Genomic DNA, 19,716 nt, shown 5'->3' on the forward strand with positions numbered 1-19,716 from the left:
GTTTTGGCAAGTTATTGAAAATTTTGATCACTTCTGACTGGTTTTCTAGTATTTTGGCATCTTTTCAGAATGTTTTGATCAGTTTTGGCGGGTTCTAAACTATTTTGTCAGGTTTTTGGAATTTTTTGGTTGGTTTTGATTTGTTTTTATGATGTTTTGCCAAGTTTTTTGAATGTTTTGATCAGTTCTGGCTGGTTTTCTAATGTTTTGGCATATTTTCAGAATGTTTTAATGAGTTTTGCGGGTCTAAATTATTTTGGCGGCTTTTCGGAATATTTTGGTTGGTTTTGATTTTTTTTTTATGATGTTTTGGCGGGTTTTTGGAATGTTTTGGCGGGTATTTGGAATGTTTTGGCGGGTGTTCGGAATGTTTTGGCGGGTATGCGGAATGTTTTGATTAGTTTTGACGGGTTTTGAAATATTTTGGCCGGTTTTTAGAAGGTTTCGATTTGTTTTGATTTGTTTTGATTCTGTTTAGCCCAGTTTTTGGTGTGTTTGGATTAGCTTTGGTGGGCTTTATCATGTTTTGTCAGGTTTTTTCGAATGTATTGATCACTTCTGTCTGGTTTTCTATTTCTGGCGGGTTTGAAAATATTTTTGGATGAGTTTTGGCGGGTTTTCAAAGATTTTGGCTCTTTGCGCAGAGATGACGGTGCCGGTTGCGGTGCGCTCCGGGGCGCTCCTTCTGCGGAAAGACGCCTGGCAGCGGCACTTGGGACAGCTCCGCGTCTCCGTATTCTGCGTTTCTTGCCTTCTGCATCTCAGCAAAATGCTTTCCCACTAGGTCTAGCAAGGAGAAACTGTGGCAGCTGAGTAGATGTAGCCCGGCCCGCCCTTTGAAGTTGACAAGTTCTTGGCATCTCAGAGCCTCAAGGGAAGAGCAAGGTTATCTATGGTAGGCTGGGGCGGAACTAGCAGCAAGCAGAGCAAAGTTGTCCAAGAATAGCTTCCATTGGAATGCTAATGGCAATTGAAGAGGCAGGCCAGTGGCAAGCCACTAGCTTCTAGCAGTTTGAAAGTTGCAGACACAGTGCAGGTGTTGTGCGGCTTCCTTCTTGGCCTCCTAGAATGTGCCGCGCTCTCTGTGTCTTGCTTGCCAATATGTTGCCGTGTTCCTCTTATTGTTTGGTTTGTTTTGATTTGTTTTTATGATGTTTTGGCGGGTTTTTGGAATGTTTTGGTTGGTTTTGATTTGTTTTTATGATGTTTTGCCAAGTTTTTTGAATGTTTTGATCAGTTCTGGCTGGTTTTCTAATGTTTTGGCATCTTTTCAGAATGTTTTGATGAGTTTTGCGGGTCTAAATTATTTTGTCGGGTTTTCGGAATATTTTGGTTGGTTTTGATTTGTTTTTATGATGTTTTGGCGGGTTTTCGGAATGTTTTGGTTGGGTTTTAGAATGTTTTGTTTTCTCTTGTGTTGTTTTTATTGTGTTGGCAGGTTGTGGAACATTTGGATTCCTTTTGGCGGGTTTTAAAATATTTTGGCGGGTATTTGGAATGTTTTGGTTTGCTTTCATTTGTTTTGATTATGTTTTGGCAAGTTATTGAAAATTTTGATCACTTCTGACTGGTTTTCTAGTATTTTGGCATCTTTTCAGAATGTTTTGATCCGTTTTGGCGGGTTCTAAACTATTTTGTCAGGTTTTTGGAATTTTTTGGTTGGTTTTGATTTGTTTTTATGATGTTTTGCCAAGTTTTTTGAATGTTTTGATCAGTTCTGGCTGGTTTTCTAATGTTTTGGCATCTTTTCAGAATGTTTTGATGAGTTTTGCGGGTCTAAATTATTTTGTCGGGTTTTCGGAATATTTTGGTTGGTTTTGATTTGTTTTGATGATGTTTTGGCGGGTTTTCGGAATGTTTTGGCGGGTATTTGGAATGTTTTGGCGGGTGTTCGGAATGTTTTGGCGGGTATTCGGAATGTTTTGATTAGTTTTGACGGGTTTTGAAATATTTTGGCCGGTTTTTTAAAGGTTTCGATTTGTTTTGATTTGTTTTGATTCTGTTTAGCCCAGTTTTTGGTGTGTTTGCATTAGCTTTGGTGGGCTTTATCATGTTTTGTCAGGTTTTTTCGAATGTATTGATCACTTCTGTCTGGTTTTCTATTTCTGGCGGGTTTGAAAATATTTTTGGATGAGTTTTGGCGGGTTTTCAAAGATTTTGGCTCTTTGCGCAGAGATGACGGTGCCGGTTGCGGTGCGCTCCGGGGCGCTCCTTCTGCGGAAAGACGCCTGGCAGCGGCACTTGGGACAGCTCCGCGTCTCCGTATTGTGCGTTTCTTGCCTTCTGCATCTCAGCAAAATGCTTTCCCACTAGGTCTAGCAAGGAGAAACTGTGGCAGCTGAGTAGATGTAGCCCGGCCCACCCTTTGAAGTTGACAAGTTCTTGGCATCTCAGAGCCTCAAGGGAAGAGCAAGGTTATCTATGGTAGGCTGGGGCGGAACTAGCAGCAAGCAGAGCAAAGTTGTCCAAGAATAGCTTCCATTGGAATGCTAATGGCAATTGAAGAGGCAGGCCAGTGGCAAGCCACTAGCTTCTAGCAGTTTGAAAGTTGCAGACACAGTGCAGGTGTTGTGCGGCTTCCTTCTTGGCCTCCTAGAAGGTGCCGCGCTCTCTGTGTCTTGCTTGCCAATATGTTGCCGTGTTCCTCTTATTGTTTGGTTTGTTTTGATTTGTTTTGATGATGTTTTGGCAGGTTTTCGGAATGTTTTGGTTGGTTTTGACTTGTTTTTATGATGTTTTGCCAAGTTTTTTGAATGTTTTGATCAGTTCTGGCTGGTTTTCTAATGTTTTGGCATCTTTTCAGAATGTTTTGATGAGTTTTGCGGGTCTAAATTATTTTGGCGGGTTTTCGGAATATTTTGGTTGGTTTTGATTTGTTTTTATGATGTTTTGGCGGGTTTTCGGAATGTTTTGGTTGGGTTTTAGAATGTTTTGTTTTCTCTTGTGTTGTTTTTATTGTGTTGGCAGGTTGTGGAACATTTGGATTCCTTTTGGCGGGTTTTAAAATATTTTGGCGGGTATTTGGAATGTTTTGGTTTGCTTTCATTTGTTTTGATTATGTTTTGGCAAGTTATTGAAAATTTTGATCACTTCTGACTGGTTTTCTAGTATTTTGGCATCTTTTCAGAATGTTTTGATCCGTTTTGGCGGGTTCTAAACTATTTTGTCAGGTTTTTGGAATTTTTTGGTTGGTTTTGATTTGTTTTTATGATGTTTTGCCAAGTTTTTTGAATGTTTTGATCAGTTCTGGCTGGTTTTCTAATGTTTTGGCATCTTTTCAGAATGTTTTAATGAGTTTTGCGGGTCTAAATTATTTTGTCGGGTTTTCGGAATATTTTGGTTGGTTTTGATTTTTTTTTTATGATGTTTTGGCGGGTTTTCGGAATGTTTTGGCGGGTATTTGGAATGTTTTGGCGGGTGTTCGGAATGTTTTGGCGGGTATTCGGAATGTTTTGATTAGTTTTGACGGGTTTTGAAATATTTTGGCCGGTTTTTTAAAGGTTTCGATTTGTTTTGATTTGTTTTGATTCTGTTTAGCCCAGTTTTTGGTGTGTTTGCATTAGCTTTGGTGGGCTTTATCATGTTTTGTCAGGTTTTTTCGAATGTATTGATCACTTCTGTCTGGTTTTCTATTTCTGGCGGGTTTGAAAATATTTTTGGATGAGTTTTGGCGGGTTTTCAAAGATTTTGGCTCTTTGCGCAGAGATGACGGTGCCGGTTGCGGTGCGCTCCGGGGCGCTCCTTCTGCGGAAAGACGCCTGGCAGCGGCACTTGGGACAGCTCCGCGTCTCCGTATTGTGCGTTTCTTGCCTTCTGCATCTCAGCAAAATGCTTTCCCACTAGGTCTAGCAAGGAGAAACTGTGGCAGCTGAGTAGATGTAGCCCGGCCCACCCTTTGAAGTTGACAAGTTCTTGGCATCTCAGAGCCTCAAGGGAAGAGCAAGGTTATCTATGGTAGGCTGGGGCGGAACTAGCAGCAAGCAGAGCAAAGTTGTCCAAGAATAGCTTCCATTGGAATGCTAATGGCAATTGAAGAGGCAGGCCAGTGGCAAGCCACTAGCTTCTAGCAGTTTGAAAGTTGCAGACACAGTGCAGGTGTTGTGCGGCTTCCTTCTTGGCCTCCTAGAAGGTGCCGCGCTCTCTGTGTCTTGCTTGCCAATATGTTGCCGTGTTCCTCTTATTGTTTGGTTTGTTTTGATTTGTTTTGATGATGTTTTGGCAGGTTTTCGGAATGTTTTGGTTGGTTTTGACTTGTTTTTATGATGTTTTGCCAAGTTTTTTGAATGTTTTGATCAGTTCTGGCTGGTTTTCTAATGTTTTGGCATCTTTTCAGAATGTTTTGATGAGTTTTGCGGGTCTAAATTATTTTGGCGGGTTTTCGGAATATTTTGGTTGGTTTTGATTTGTTTTTATGATGTTTTGGCGGGTTTTCGGAATGTTTTGGTTGGGTTTTAGAATGTTTTGTTTTCTCTTGTGTTGTTTTTATTGTGTTGGCAGGTTGTGGAACATTTGGATTCCTTTTGGCGGGTTTTAAAATATTTTGGCGGGTATTTGGAATGTTTTGGTTTGCTTTCATTTGTTTTGATTATGTTTTGGCAAGTTATTGAAAATTTTGATCACTTCTGACTGGTTTTCTAGTATTTTGGCATCTTTTCAGAATGTTTTGATCAGTTTTGGCGGGTTCTAAACTATTTTGTCAGGTTTTTGGAATTTTTTGGTTGGTTTTGATTTGTTTTTATGATGTTTTGCCAAGTTTTTTGAATGTTTTGATCAGTTCAGGCTGGTTTTCTAATGTTTTGGCATATTTTCAGAATGTTTTAATGAGTTTTGCGGGTCTAAATTATTTTGGCGGCTTTTCGGAATATTTTGGTTGGTTTTGATTTTTTTTTTATGATGTTTTGGCGGGTTTTTGGAATGTTTTGGCGGGTATTTGGAATGTTTTGGCGGGTGTTCGGAATGTTTTGGCGGGTATGCGGAATGTTTTGATTAGTTTTGACGGGTTTTGAAATATTTTGGCCGGTTTTTAGAAGGTTTCGATTTGTTTTGATTTGTTTTGATTCTGTTTAGCCCAGTTTTTGGTGTGTTTGGATTAGCTTTGGTGGGCTTTATCATGTTTTGTCAGGTTTTTTCGAATGTATTGATCACTTCTGTCTGGTTTTCTATTTCTGGCGGGTTTGAAAATATTTTTGGATGAGTTTTGGCGGGTTTTCAAAGATTTTGGCTCTTTGCGCAGAGATGACGGTGCCGGTTGCGGTGCGCTCCGGGGCGGTCCTTCTGCGGAAAGACGCCTGGCAGCGGCACTTGGGACAGCTCCGCGTCTCCGTATTGTGCGTTTCTTGCCTTCTGCATCTCAGCAAAATGCTTTCCCACTAGGTCTAGCAAGGAGAAACTGTGGCAGCTGAGTAGATGTAGCCCGGCCCGCCCTTTGAAGTTGACAAGTTCTTGGCATCTCAGAGCCTCAAGGGAAGAGCAAGGTTATCTATGGTAGGCTGGGGCAGAACTAGCAGCAAGCAGAGCAAAGTTGTCCAAGAATAGCTTCCATTGGAATGCTAATGGCAATTGAAGAGGCAGGCCAGTGGCAAGCCACTAGCTTCTAGCAGTTTGAAAGTTGCAGACACAGTGCAGGTGTTGTGCGGCTTCCTTCTTGGCCTCCTAGAAGGTGCCGCGCTCTCTGTGTCTTGCTTGCCAATATGTTGCCGTGTTCCTCTTATTGTTTGGTTTGTTTTGATTTGTTTTGATGATGTTTTGGCAGGTTTTCGGAATGTTTTGGTTGGTTTTGACTTGTTTTTATGATGTTTTGCCAAGTTTTTTGAATGTTTTGATCAGTTCTGGCTGGTTTTCTAATGTTTTGGCATCTTTTCAGAATGTTTTGATGAGTTTTGCGGGTCTAAATTATTTTGGCGGGTTTTCGGAATATTTTGGTTGGTTTTGATTTGTTTTTATGATGTTTTGGCGGGTTTTCGGAATGTTTTGGTTGGGTTTTAGAATGTTTTGTTTTCTCTTGTGTTGTTTTTATTGTGTTGGCAGGTTGTGGAACATTTGGATTCCTTTTGGCGGGTTTTAAAATATTTTGGCGGGTATTTGGAATGTTTTGGTTTGCTTTCATTTGTTTTGATTATGTTTTGGCAAGTTATTGAAAATTTTGATCACTTCTGACTGGTTTTCTAGTATTTTGGCATCTTTTCAGAATGTTTTGATCCGTTTTGGCGGGTTCTAAACTATTTTGTCAGGTTTTTGGAATGTTTTGGTTGGTTTTGATTTGTTTTTATGATGTTTTGCCAAGTTTTTTGAATGTTTTGATCAGTTCTGGCTGGTTTTCTAATGTTTTGGCATCTTTTCAGAATGTTTTGATGAGTTTTGCGGGTCTAAATTATTTTGTCGGGTTTTCGGAATATTTTGGTTGGTTTTGATTTGTTTTGATGATGTTTTGGCGGGTTTTCGGAATGTTTTGGTTGGGTTTTAGAATGTTTTGTATTCTCTTGAGTTGTTTTTATTGTGTTGGCAGGTTTTGCAATGTTTGGATTCCTTTTGGCAGGTGTTCGGAATGTTTTGGCGGGTGTTCGGAATGTTTTGATTAGTTTTGACGGGTTTTGAAATATTTTGGCCGGTTTTTAGAAGGTTTCGATTTGTTTTGATTTGTTTTGATTCTGTTTAGCCCAGTTTTTGGTGTGTTTGGATTAGCTTTGGTGGGCTTTATCATGTTTTGTCAGGTTTTTTCGAATGTATTGATCACTTCTGTCTGGTTTTCTATTTCTGGCGGGTTTGAAAATATTTTTGGATGAGTTTTGGCGGGTTTTCAAAGATTTTGGCTCTTTGCGCAGAGATGACGGTGCCGGTTGCGGTGCGCTCCGGGGCGCTCCTTCTGCGGAAAGACGCCTGGCAGCGGCACTTGGGACAGCTCCGCGTCTCCGTATTGTGCGTTTCTTGCCTTCTGCATCTCAGCAAAATGCTTTCCCACTAGGTCTAGCAAGGAGAAACTGTGGCAGCTGAGTAGATGTAGCCCGGCCCGCCCTTTGAAGTTGACAAGTTCTTGGCATCTCAGAGCCTCAAGGGAAGAGCAAGGTTATCTATGGTAGGCTGGGGCGGAACTAGCAGCAAGCAGAGCAAAGTTGTCCAAGAATAGCTTCCATTGGAATGCTAATGGCAATTGAAGAGGCAGGCCAGTGGCAAGCCACTAGCTTCTAGCAGTTTGAAAGTTGCAGACACAGTGCAGGTGTTGTGCGGCTTCCTTCTTGGCCTCCTAGAAGGTGCCGCGCTCTCTGTGTCTTGCTTGCCAATATGTTGCCGTGTTCCTCTTATTGTTTGGTTTGTTTTGATATGTTTTTATGATGTTTTGGTGGATTTTGGAATGTTTTGGTTGGTTTTGATTTGTTTTTATGATGTTTTGCCAAGTTTTTTGAATGTTTTGATCAGTTCTGGCTGGTTTTCTAATGTTTTGGCATCTTTTCAGAATGTTTTGATGAGTTTTGCGGGTCTAAATTATTTTGTCGGGTTTTCGGAATATTTTGGTTGGTTTTGATTTGTTTTGATGATGTTTTGGTGGGTTTTCGGAATGTTTTGGTTGGGTTTTAGAATGTTTTGTTTTCTCTTGTGTTGTTTTTATTGTGTTGGCAGGTTGTGGAACATTTGGATTCCTTTTGGCGGGTTTTAAAATATTTTGGCGGGTATTTGGAATGTTTTAGTTTGCTTTCATTTGTTTTGATTATGTTTTGGCAAGTTATTGAAAATTTTGATCACTTCTGACTGGTTTTCTAGTATTTTGGCATCTTTTCAGAATGTTTTGATCAGTTTTGGCGGGTTCTAAACTATTTTGTCAGGTTTTTGGAATTTTTTGGTTGGTTTTGATTTGTTTTTATGATGTTTTGCCAAGTTTTTTGAATGTTTTGATCAGTTCAGGCTGGTTTTCTAATGTTTTGGCATCTTTTCAGAATGTTTTAATGAGTTTTGCGGGTCTAAATTATTTTGTCGGCTTTTCGGAATATTTTGGTTGGTTTTGATTTTTTTTTTATGATGTTTTGGCGGGTTTTTGGAATGTTTTGGCGGGTATTTGGAATGTTTTGGCGGGTGTTCGGAATGTTTTGGCGGGTATGCGGAATGTTTTGATTAGTTTTGACGGGTTTTGAAATATTTTGGCCGGTTTTTAGAAGGTTTCGATTTGTTTTGATTTGTTTTGATTCTGTTTAGCCCAGTTTTTGGTGTGTTTGGATTAGCTTTGGTGGGCTTTATCATGTTTTGTCAGGTTTTTTCGAATGTATTGATCACTTCTGTCTGGTTTTCTATTTCTGGCGGGTTTGAAAATATTTTTGGATGAGTTTTGGCGGGTTTTCAAAGATTTTGGCTCTTTGCGCAGAGATGACGGTGCCGGTTGCGGTGCGCTCCGGGGCGCTCCTTCTGCGGAAAGACGCCTGGCAGCGGCACTTGGGACAGCTCCGCGTCTCCGTATTCTGCGTTTCTTGCCTTCTGCATCTCAGCAAAATGCTTTCCCACTAGGTCTAGCAAGGAGAAACTGTGGCAGCTGAGTAGATGTAGCCCGGCCCGCCCTTTGAAGTTGACAAGTTCTTGGCATCTCAGAGCCTCAAGGGAAGAGCAAGGTTATCTATGGTAGGCTGGGGCAGAACTAGCAGCAAGCAGAGCAAAGTTGTCCAAGAATAGCTTCCATTGGAATGCTAATGGCAATTGAAGAGGCAGGCCAGTGGCAAGCCACTAGCTTCTAGCAGTTTGAAAGTTGCAGACACAGTGCAGGTGTTGTGCGGCTTCCTTCTTGGCCTCCTAGAAGGTGCCGCGCTCTCTGTGTCTTGCTTGCCAATATGTTGCCGTGTTCCTCTTATTGTTTGGTTTGTTTTGATTTGTTTTGATGATGTTTTGGCAGGTTTTCGGAATGTTTTGGTTGGTTTTGACTTGTTTTTATGATGTTTTGCCAAGTTTTTTGAATGTTTTGATCAGTTCTGGCTGGTTTTCTAATGTTTTGGCATCTTTTCAGAATGTTTTGATGAGTTTTGCGGGTCTAAATTATTTTGGCGGGTTTTCGGAATATTTTGGTTGGTTTTGATTTGTTTTTATGATGTTTTGGCGGGTTTTCGGAATGTTTTGGTTGGGTTTTAGAATGTTTTGTTTTCTCTTGTGTTGTTTTTATTGTGTTGGCAGGTTGTGGAACATTTGGATTCCTTTTGGCGGGTTTTAAAATATTTTGGCGGGTATTTGGAATGTTTTGGTTTGCTTTCATTTGTTTTGATTATGTTTTGGCAAGTTATTGAAAATTTTGATCACTTCTGACTGGTTTTCTAGTATTTTGGCATCTTTTCAGAATGTTTTGATCCGTTTTGGCGGGTTCTAAACTATTTTGTCAGGTTTTTGGAATGTTTTGGTTGGTTTTGATTTGTTTTTATGATGTTTTGCCAAGTTTTTTGAATGTTTTGATCAGTTCAGGCTGGTTTTCTAATGTTTTGGCATCTTTTCAGAATGTTTTGATGAGTTTTGCGGGTCTAAATTATTTTGTCGGGTTTTCGGAATATTTTGGTTGGTTTTGATTTGTTTTGATGATGTTTTGGCGGGTTTTCGGAATGTTTTGGTTGGGTTTTAGAATGTTTTGTATTCTCTTGAGTTGTTTTTATTGTGTTGGCAGGTTTTGCAATGTTTGGATTCCTTTTGGCAGGTGTTCGGAATGTTTTGGCGGGTGTTCGGAATGTTTTGATTAGTTTTGACGGGTTTTGAAATATTTTGGCCGGTTTTTAGAAGGTTTCGATTTGTTTTGATTTGTTTTGATTCTGTTTAGCCCAGTTTTTGGTGTGTTTGGATTAGCTTTGGTGGGCTTTATCATGTTTTGTCAGGTTTTTTCGAATGTATTGATCACTTCTGTCTGGTTTTCTATTTCTGGCGGGTTTGAAAATATTTTTGGATGAGTTTTGGCGGGTTTTCAAAGATTTTGGCTCTTTGCGCAGAGATGACGGTGCCGGTTGCGGTGCGCTCCGGGGCGCTCCTTCTGCGGAAAGACGCCTGGCAGCGGCACTTGGGACAGCTCCGCGTCTCCGTATTGTGCGTTTCTTGCCTTCTGCATCTCAGCAAAATGCTTTCCCACTAGGTCTAGCAAGGAGAAACTGTGGCAGCTGAGTAGATGTAGCCCGGCCCGCCCTTTGAAGTTGACAAGTTCTTGGCATCTCAGAGCCTCAAGGGAAGAGCAAGGTTATCTATGGTAGGCTGGGGCGGAACTAGCAGCAAGCAGAGCAAAGTTGTCCAAGAATAGCTTCCATTGGAATGCTAATGGCAATTGAAGAGGCAGGCCAGTGGCAAGCCACTAGCTTCTAGCAGTTTGAAAGTTGCAGACACAGTGCAGGTGTTGTGCGGCTTCCTTCTTGGCCTCCTAGAAGGTGCCGCGCTCTCTGTGTCTTGCTTGCCAATATGTTGCCGTGTTCCTCTTATTGTTTGGTTTGTTTTGATATGTTTTTATGATGTTTTGGTGGATTTTGGAATGTTTTGGTTGGTTTTGATTTGTTTTTATGATGTTTTGCCAAGTTTTTTGAATGTTTTGATCAGTTCTGGCTGGTTTTCTAATGTTTTGGCATCTTTTCAGAATGTTTTGATGAGTTTTGCGGGTCTAAATTATTTTGTCGGGTTTTCGGAATATTTTGGTTGGTTTTGATTTGTTTTGATGATGTTTTGGTGGGTTTTCGGAATGTTTTGGTTGGGTTTTAGAATGTTTTGTTTTCTCTTGTGTTGTTTTTATTGTGTTGGCAGGTTGTGGAACATTTGGATTCCTTTTGGCGGGTTTTAAAATATTTTGGCGGGTATTTGGAATGTTTTGGTTTGCTTTCATTTGTTTTGATTATGTTTTGGCAAGTTATTGAAAATTTTGATCACTTCTGACTGGTTTTCTAGTATTTTGGCATCTTTTCAGAATGTTTTGATCAGTTTTGGCGGGTTCTAAACTATTTTGTCAGGTTTTTGGAATTTTTTGGTTGGTTTTGATTTGTTTTTATGATGTTTTGCCAAGTTTTTTGAATGTTTTGATCAGTTCTGGCTGGTTTTCTAATGTTTTGGCATCTTTTCAGAATGTTTTAATGAGTTTTGCGGGTCTAAATTATTTTGTCGGCTTTTCGGAATATTTTGGTTGGTTTTGATTTTTTTTTTATGATGTTTTGGCGGGTTTTTGGAATGTTTTGGCGGGTATTTGGAATGTTTTGGCGGGTGTTCGGAATGTTTTGGCGGGTATGCGGAATGTTTTGATTAGTTTTGACGGGTTTTGAAATATTTTGGCCGGTTTTTAGAAGGTTTCGATTTGTTTTGATTTGTTTTGATTCTGTTTAGCCCAGTTTTTGGTGTGTTTGGATTAGCTTTGGTGGGCTTTATCATGTTTTGTCAGGTTTTTTCGAATGTATTGATCACTTCTGTCTGGTTTTCTATTTCTGGCGGGTTTGAAAATATTTTTGGATGAGTTTTGGCGGGTTTTCAAAGATTTTGGCTCTTTGCGCAGAGATGACGGTGCCGGTTGCGGTGCGCTCCGGGGCGCTCCTTCTGCGGAAAGACGCCTGGCAGCGGCACTTGGGACAGCTCCGCGTCTCCGTATTCTGCGTTTCTTGCCTTCTGCATCTCAGCAAAATGCTTTCCCACTAGGTCTAGCAAGGAGAAACTGTGGCAGCTGAGTAGATGTAGCCCGGCCCGCCCTTTGAAGTTGACAAGTTCTTGGCATCTCAGAGCCTCAAGGGAAGAGCAAGGTTATCTATGGTAGGCTGGGGCGGAACTAGCAGCAAGCAGAGCAAAGTTGTCCAAGAATAGCTTCCATTGGAATGCTAATGGCAATTGAAGAGGCAGGCCAGTGGCAAGCCACTAGCTTCTAGCAGTTTGAAAGTTGCAGACACAGTGCAGGTGTTGTGCGGCTTCCTTCTTGGCCTCCTAGAAGGTGCCGCGCTCTCTGTGTCTTGCTTGCCAATATGTTGCCGTGTTCCTCTTATTGTTTGGTTTGTTTTGATTTGTTTTGATGATGTTTTGGCAGGTTTTCGGAATGTTTTGGTTGGTTTTGACTTGTTTTTATGATGTTTTGCCAAGTTTTTTGAATGTTTTGATCAGTTCTGGCTGGTTTTCTAATGTTTTGGCATCTTTTCAGAATGTTTTGATGAGTTTTGCGGGTCTAAATTATTTTGGCGGGTTTTCGGAATATTTTGGTTGGTTTTGATTTGTTTTTATGATGTTTTGGCGGGTTTTCGGAATGTTTTGGTTGGGTTTTAGAATGTTTTGTTTTCTCTTGTGTTGTTTTTATTGTGTTGGCAGGTTGTGGAACATTTGGATTCCTTTTGGCGGGTTTTAAAATATTTTGGCGGGTATTTGGAATGTTTTGGTTTGCTTTCATTTGTTTTGATTATGTTTTGGCAAGTTATTGAAAATTTTGATCACTTCTGACTGGTTTTCTAGTATTTTGGCATCTTTTCAGAATGTTTTGATCAGTTTTGGCGGGTTCTAAACTATTTTGTCAGGTTTTTGGAATTTTTTGGTTGGTTTTGATTTGTTTTTATGATGTTTTGCCAAGTTTTTTGAATGTTTTGATCAGTTCTGGCTGGTTTTCTAATGTTTTGGCATATTTTCAGAATGTTTTAATGAGTTTTGCGGGTCTAAATTATTTTGGCGGCTTTTCGGAATATTTTGGTTGGTTTTGATTTTTTTTTTATGATGTTTTGGCGGGTTTTTGGAATGTTTTGGCGGGTATTTGGAATGTTTTGGCGGGTGTTCGGAATGTTTTGGCGGGTATGCGGAATGTTTTGATTAGTTTTGACGGGTTTTGAAATATTTTGGCTGGTTTTTAGAAGGTTTCGATTTGTTTTGATTTGTTTTGATTCTGTTTAGCCCAGTTTTTGGTGTGTTTGGATTAGCTTTGGTGGGCTTTATCATGTTTTGTCAGGTTTTTTCGAATGTATTGATCACTTCTGTCTGGTTTTCTATTTCTGGCGGGTTTGAAAATATTTTTGGATGAGTTTTGGCGGGTTTTCAAAGATTTTGGCTCTTTGCGCAGAGATGACGGTGCCGGTTGCGGTGCGCTCCGGGGCGGTCCTTCTGCGGAAAGACGCCTGGCAGCGGCACTTGGGACAGCTCCGCGTCTCCGTATTCTGCGTTTCTTGCCTTCTGCATCTCAGCAAAATGCTTTCCCACTAGGTCTAGCAAGGAGAAACTGTGGCAGCTGAGTAGATGTAGCCCGGCCCGCCCTTTGAAGTTGACAAGTTCTTGGCATCTCAGAGCCTCAAGGGAAGAGCAAGGTTATCTATGGTAGGCTGGGGCGGAACTAGCAGCAAGCAGAGCAAAGTTTTCCAAGAATAGCTTCCATTGGAATGCTAAGGGCAATTGAAGAGGCAGGCCAGTGGCAAGCCACTAGCTTCTAGCAGTTTGAAAGTTGCAGACACAGTGCAGGTGTTGTGCGGCTTCCTTCTTGGCCTCCTAGAATGTGCCGCGCTCTCTGTGTCTTGCTTGCCAATATGTTGCCGTGTTCCTCTTATTGTTTGGTTTGTTTTGATTTGTTTTTATGATGTTTTGGCGGGTTTTTGGAATGTTTTGGTTGGTTTTGATTTGTTTTTATGATGTTTTGCCAAGTTTTTTGAATGTTTTGATCAGTTCTGGCTGGTTTTCTAATGTTTTGGCATCTTTTCAGAATGTTTTGATGAGTTTTGCGGGTCTAAATTATTTTGTCGGGTTTTCGGAATATTTTGGTTGGTTTTGATTTGTTTTTATGATGTTTTGGCGGGTTTTCGGAATGTTTTGGTTGGGTTTTAGAATGTTTTGTTTTCTCTTGTGTTGTTTTTATTGTGTTGGCAGGTTGTGGAACATTTGGATTCCTTTTGGCGGGTTTTAAAATATTTTGGCGGGTATTTGGAATGTTTTGGTTTGCTTTCATTTGTTTTGATTATGTTTTGGCAAGTTATTGAAAATTTTGATCACTTCTGACTGGTTTTCTAGTATTTTGGCATCTTTTCAGAATGTTTTGATCCGTTTTGGCGGGTTCTAAACTATTTTGTCAGGTTTTTGGAATTTTTTGGTTGGTTTTGATTTGTTTTTATGATGTTTTGCCAAGTTTTTTGAATGTTTTGATCAGTTCTGGCTGGTTTTCTAATGTTTTGGCATCTTTTCAGAATGTTTTAATGAGTTTTGCGGGTCTAAATTATTTTGGCGGCTTTTCGGAATATTTTGGTTGGTTTTGATTTTTTTTTTATGATGTTTTGGCGGGTTTTTGGAATGTTTTGGCGGGTATTTGGAATGTTTTGGCGGGTGTTCGGAATGTTTTGGCGGGTATGCGGAATGTTTTGATTAGTTTTGACGGGTTTTGAAATATTTTGGCCGGTTTTTAGAAGGTTTCGATTTGTTTTGATTTGTTTTGATTCTGTTTAGCCCAGTTTTTGGTGTGTTTGCATTAGCTTTGGTGGGCTTTATCATGTTTTGTCAGGTTTTTTCGAATGTATTGATCACTTCTGTCTGGTTTTCTATTTCTGGCGGGTTTGAAAATATTTTTGGATGAGTTTTGGCGGGTTTTCAAAGATTTTGGCTCTTTGCGCAGAGATGACGGTGCCGGTTGCGGTGCGCTCCGGGGCGCTCCTTCTGCGGAAAGACGCCTGGCAGCGGCACTTGGGACAGCTCCGCGTCTCCGTATTGTGCGTTTCTTGCCTTCTGCATCTCAGCAAAATGCTTTCCCACTAGGTCTAGCAAGGAGAAACTGTGGCAGCTGAGTAGATGTAGCCCGGCCCGCCCTTTGAAGTTGACAAGTTCTTGGCATCTCAGAGCCTCAAGGGAAGAGCAAGGTTATCTATGGTAGGCTGGGGCAGAACTAGCAGCAAGCAGAGCAAAGTTGTCCAAGAATAGCTTCCATTGGAATGCTAATGGCAATTGAAGAGGCAGGCCAGTGGCAAGCCACTAGCTTCTAGCAGTTTGAAAGTTGCAGACACAGTGCAGGTGTTGTGCGGCTTCCTTCTTGGCCTCCTAGAAGGTGCCGCGCTCTCTGTGTCTTGCTTGCCAATATGTTGCCGTGTTCCTCTTATTGTTTGGTTTGTTTTGATTTGTTTTGATGATGTTTTGGCAGGTTTTCGGAATGTTTTGGTTGGTTTTGACTTGTTTTTATGATGTTTTGCCAAGTTTTTTGAATGTTTTGATCAGTTCTGGCTGGTTTTCTAATGTTTTGGCATCTTTTCAGAATGTTTTGATGAGTTTTGCGGGTCTAAATTATTTTGGCGGGTTTTCGGAATATTTTGGTTGGTTTTGATTTGTTTTTATGATGTTTTGGCGGGTTTTCGGAATGTTTTGGTTGGGTTTTAGAATGTTTTGTTTTCTCTTGTGTTGTTTTTATTGTGTTGGCAGGTTGTGGAACATTTGGATTCCTTTTGGCGGGTTTTAAAATATTTTGGCGGGTATTTGGAATGTTTTGGTTTGCTTTCATTTGTTTTGATTATGTTTTGGCAAGTTATTGAAAATTTTGATCACTTCTGACTGGTTTTCTAGTATTTTGGCATCTTTTCAGAATGTTTTGATCCGTTTTGGCGGGTTCTAAACTATTTTGTCAGGTTTTTGGAATGTTTTGGTTGGTTTTGATTTGTTTTTATGATGTTTTGCCAAGTTTTTTGAATGTTTTGATCAGTTCAGGCTGGTTTTCTAATGTTTTGGCATCTTTTCAGAATGTTTTGATGAGTTTTGCGGGTCTAAATTATTTTGTCGGGTTTTCGGAATATTTTGGTTGGTTTTGATTTGTTTTGATGATGTTTTGGCGGGTTTTCGGAATGTTTTGGTTGGGTTTTAGAATGTTTTGTATTCTCTTGAGTTGTTTTTATTGTGTTGGCAGGTTTTGCAATGTTTGGATTCCTTTTGGCAGGTGTTCGGAATGTTTTGGCGGGTGTTCGGAATGTTTTGATTAGTTTTGACGGGTTTTGAAATATTTTGGCCGGTTTTTAGAAGGTTTCTATTTGTTTTGATTTGTTTTGATTCTGTTTAGCCCAGTTTTTGGTGTGTTTGGATTAGCTTTGTTGCGCTTTATCATGTTTTGTCAGGTTTTTTCGAATGTATTGATCACTTCTGTCTGGTTTTCTATTTCTGGCGGGTTTGAAAATATTTTTGGATGAGTTTTGGCGGGTTTTCAAAGATTTTGGCTCTTTGCGCAGAGATGACGGTGCCGGTTGCGGTGCGCTCCGGGGCGCTCCTTCTGCGGAAAGACGCCTGGCAGCGGCACTTGGGACAGCTCCGCGTCTCCGTATTGTGCGTTTCTTGCCTTCTGCATCTCAGCAAAATGCTTTCCCACTAGGTCTAGCAAGGAGAAACTGTGGCAGCTGAGTAGATGTAGCCCGGCCCGCCCTTTGAAGTTGACAAGTTCTTGGCATCTCAGAGCCTCAAGGGAAGAGCAAGGTTATCTATGGTAGGCTGGGGCGGAACTAGCAGCAAGCAGAGCAAAGTTGTCCAAGAATAGCTTCCATTGGAATGCTAATGGCAATTGAAGAGGCAGGCCAGTGGCAAGCCACTAGCTTCTAGCAGTTTGAAAGTTGCAGACACAGTGCAGGTGTTGTGCGGCTTCCTTCTTGGCCTCCTAGAAGGTGCCGCGCTCTCTGTGTCTTGCTTGCCAATATGTTGCCGTGTTCCTCTTATTGTTTGGTTTGTTTTGATATGTTTTTATGATGTTTTGGTGGATTTTGGAATGTTTTGGTTGGTTTTGATTTGTTTTTATGATGTTTTGCCAAGTTTTTTGAATGTTTTGATCAGTTCTGGCTGGTTTTCTAATGTTTTGGCATCTTTTCAGAATGTTTTGATGAGTTTTGCGGGTCTAAATTATTTTGTCGGGTTTTCGGAATATTTTGGTTGGTTTTGATTTGTTTTGATGATGTTTTGGCGGGTTTTCGGAATGTTTTGGTTGGGTTTTAGAATGTTTTGTTTTCTCTTGTGTTGTTTTTATTGTGTTGGCAGGTTGTGGAACATTTGGATTCCTTTTGGCGGGTTTTAAAATATTTTGGCGGGTATTTGGAATGTTTTGGTTTGCTTTCATTTGTTTTGATTATGTTTTGGCAAGTTATTGAAAATTTTGATCACTTCTGACTGGTTTTCTAGTATTTTGGCATCTTTTCAGAATGTTTTGATCCGTTTTGGCGGGTTCTAAACTATTTTGTCAGGTTTTTGGAATGTTTTGGTTGGTTTTGATTTGTTTTTATGATGTTTTGCCAAGTTTTTTGAATGTTTTGATCAGTTCTGTCTGGTTTTCTAATGTTTTGGCATCTTTTCAGAATGTTTTGATGAGTTTTGCGGGTCTAAATTATTTTGTCGGGTTTTCGGAATATTTTGGTTGGTTTTGATTTGTTTTGATGATGTTTTGGCGGGTTTTCGGAATGTTTTGGTTGGGTTTTAGAATGTTTTGTATTCTCTTGAGTTGTTTTTATTGTGTTGGCAGGTTTTGCAATGTTTGGATTCCTTTTGGCAGGTGTTCGGAATGTTTTGGCGGGTGTTCGGAATGTTTTGATTAGTTTTGACGGGTTTTGAAATATTTTGGCCGGTTTTTAGAAGGTTTCTATTTGTTTTGATTTGTTTTGATTCTGTTTAGCCCAGTTTTTGGTGTGTTTGGATTAGCTTTGTTGCGCTTTATCATGTTTTGTCAGGTTTTTTCGAATGTATTGATCACTTCTGTCTGGTTTTCTATTTCTGGCGGGTTTGAAAATATTTTTGGATGAGTTTTGGCGGGTTTTCAAAGATTTTGGCTCTTTGCGCAGAGATGACGGTGCCGGTTGCGGTGCGCTCCGGGGCGCTCCTTCTGCGGAAAGACGCCTGGCAGCGGCACTTGGGACAGCTCCGCGTCTCCGTATTGTGCGTTTCTTGCCTTCTGCATCTCAGCAAAATGCTTTCCCACTAGGTCTAGCAAGGAGAAACTGTGGCAGCTGAGTAGATGTAGCCCGGCCCGCCCTTTGAAGTTGACAAGTTCTTGGCATCTCAGAGCCTCAAGGGAAGAGCAAGGTTATCTATGGTAGGCTGGGGCGGAACTAGCAGCAAGCAGAGCAAAGTTGTCCAAGAATAGCTTCCATTGGAATGCTAATGGCAATTGAAGAGGCAGGCCAGTGGCAAGCCACTAGCTTCTAGCAGTTTGAAAGTTGCAGACACAGTGCAGGTGTTGTGCGGCTTCCTTCTTGGCCTCCTAGAAGGTGCCGCGCTCTCTGTGTCTTGCTTGCCAATATGTTGCCGTGTTCCTCTTATTGTTTGGTTTGTTTTGATATGTTTTTATGATGTTTTGGTGGATTTTGGAATGTTTTGGTTGGTTTTGATTTGTTTTTATGATGTTTTGCCAAGTTTTTTGAATGTTTTGATCAGTTCTGGCTGGTTTTCTAATGTTTTGGCATCTTTTCAGAATGTTTTGATGAGTTTTGCGGGTCTAAATTATTTTGTCGGGTTTTCGGAATATTTTGGTTGGTTTTGATTTGTTTTGATGATGTTTTGGTGGGTTTTCGGAATGTTTTGGTTGGGTTTTAGAATGTTTTGTTTTCTCTTGTGTTGTTTTTATTGTGTTGGCAGGTTGTGGAACATTTGGATTCCTTTTGGCGGGTTTTAAAATATTTTGGCGGGTATTTGGAATGTTTTAGTTTGCTTTCATTTGTTTTGATTATGTTTTGGCAAGTTATTGAAAATTTTGATCACTTCTGACTGGTTTTCTAGTATTTTGGCATCTTTTCAGAATGTTTTGATCAGTTTTGGCGGGTTCTAAACTATTTTGTCAGGTTTTTGGAATTTTTTGGTTGGTTTTGATTTGTTTTTATGATGTTTTGCCAAGTTTTTTGAATGTTTTGATCAGTTCAGGCTGGTTTTCTAATGTTTTGGCATCTTTTCAGAATGTTTTAATGAGTTTTGCGGGTCTAAATTATTTTGTCGGCTTTTCGGAATATTTTGGTTGGTTTTGATTTTTTTTTTATGATGTTTTGGCGGGTTTTTGGAATGTTTTGGCGGGTATTTGGAATGTTTTGGCGGGTGTTCGGAATGTTTTGGCGGGTATGCGGAATGTTTTGATTAGTTTTGACGGGTTTTGAAATATTTTGGCCGGTTTTTAGAAGGTTTCGATTTGTTTTGATTTGTTTTGATTCTGTTTAGCCCAGTTTTTGGTGTGTTTGGATTAGCTTTGGTGGGCTTTATCATGTTTTGTCAGGTTTTTTCGAATGTATTGATCACTTCTGTCTGGTTTTCTATTTTGGCGGGTTTGAAAATATTTTTGGATGAGTTTTGGCGGGTTTTCAAAGATTTTGGCTCTTTGCGCAGAGATGACGGTGCCGGTTGCGGTGCGCTCCGGGGTGGTCCTTCTGCGGAAAGACGCCTGGCAGCGGCACTTGGGACAGCTCCGCGTCTCCGTATTGTGCGTTTCTTGCCTTCTGCATCTCAGCAAAATGCTTTCCCACTAGGTCTAGCAAGGAGAAACTGTGGCAGCTGAGTAGATGTAGCCCGGCCCACCCTTTGAAGTTGACAAGTTCTTGGCATCTCAGAGCCTCAAGGGAAGAGCAAGGTTATCTATGGTAGGCTGGGGCGGAACTAGCAGCAAGCAGAGCAAAGTTGTCCAAGAATAGCTTCCATTGGAATGCTAATGGCAATTGAAGAGGCAGGCCAGTGGCAAGCCACTAGCTTCTAGCAGTTTGAAAGTTGCAGACACAGTGCAGGTGTTGTGCGGCTTCCTTCTTGGCCTCCTAGAAGGTGCCGCGCTCTCTGTGTCTTGCTTGCCAATATGTTGCCGTGTTCCTCTTATTGTTTGGT

Source organism: Passer domesticus, chromosome 7, assembly GCF_036417665.1.
Source record: "Passer domesticus isolate bPasDom1 chromosome 7, bPasDom1.hap1, whole genome shotgun sequence".
Classification (NCBI taxonomy): Eukaryota; Metazoa; Chordata; class Aves; order Passeriformes; family Passeridae; genus Passer; species Passer domesticus.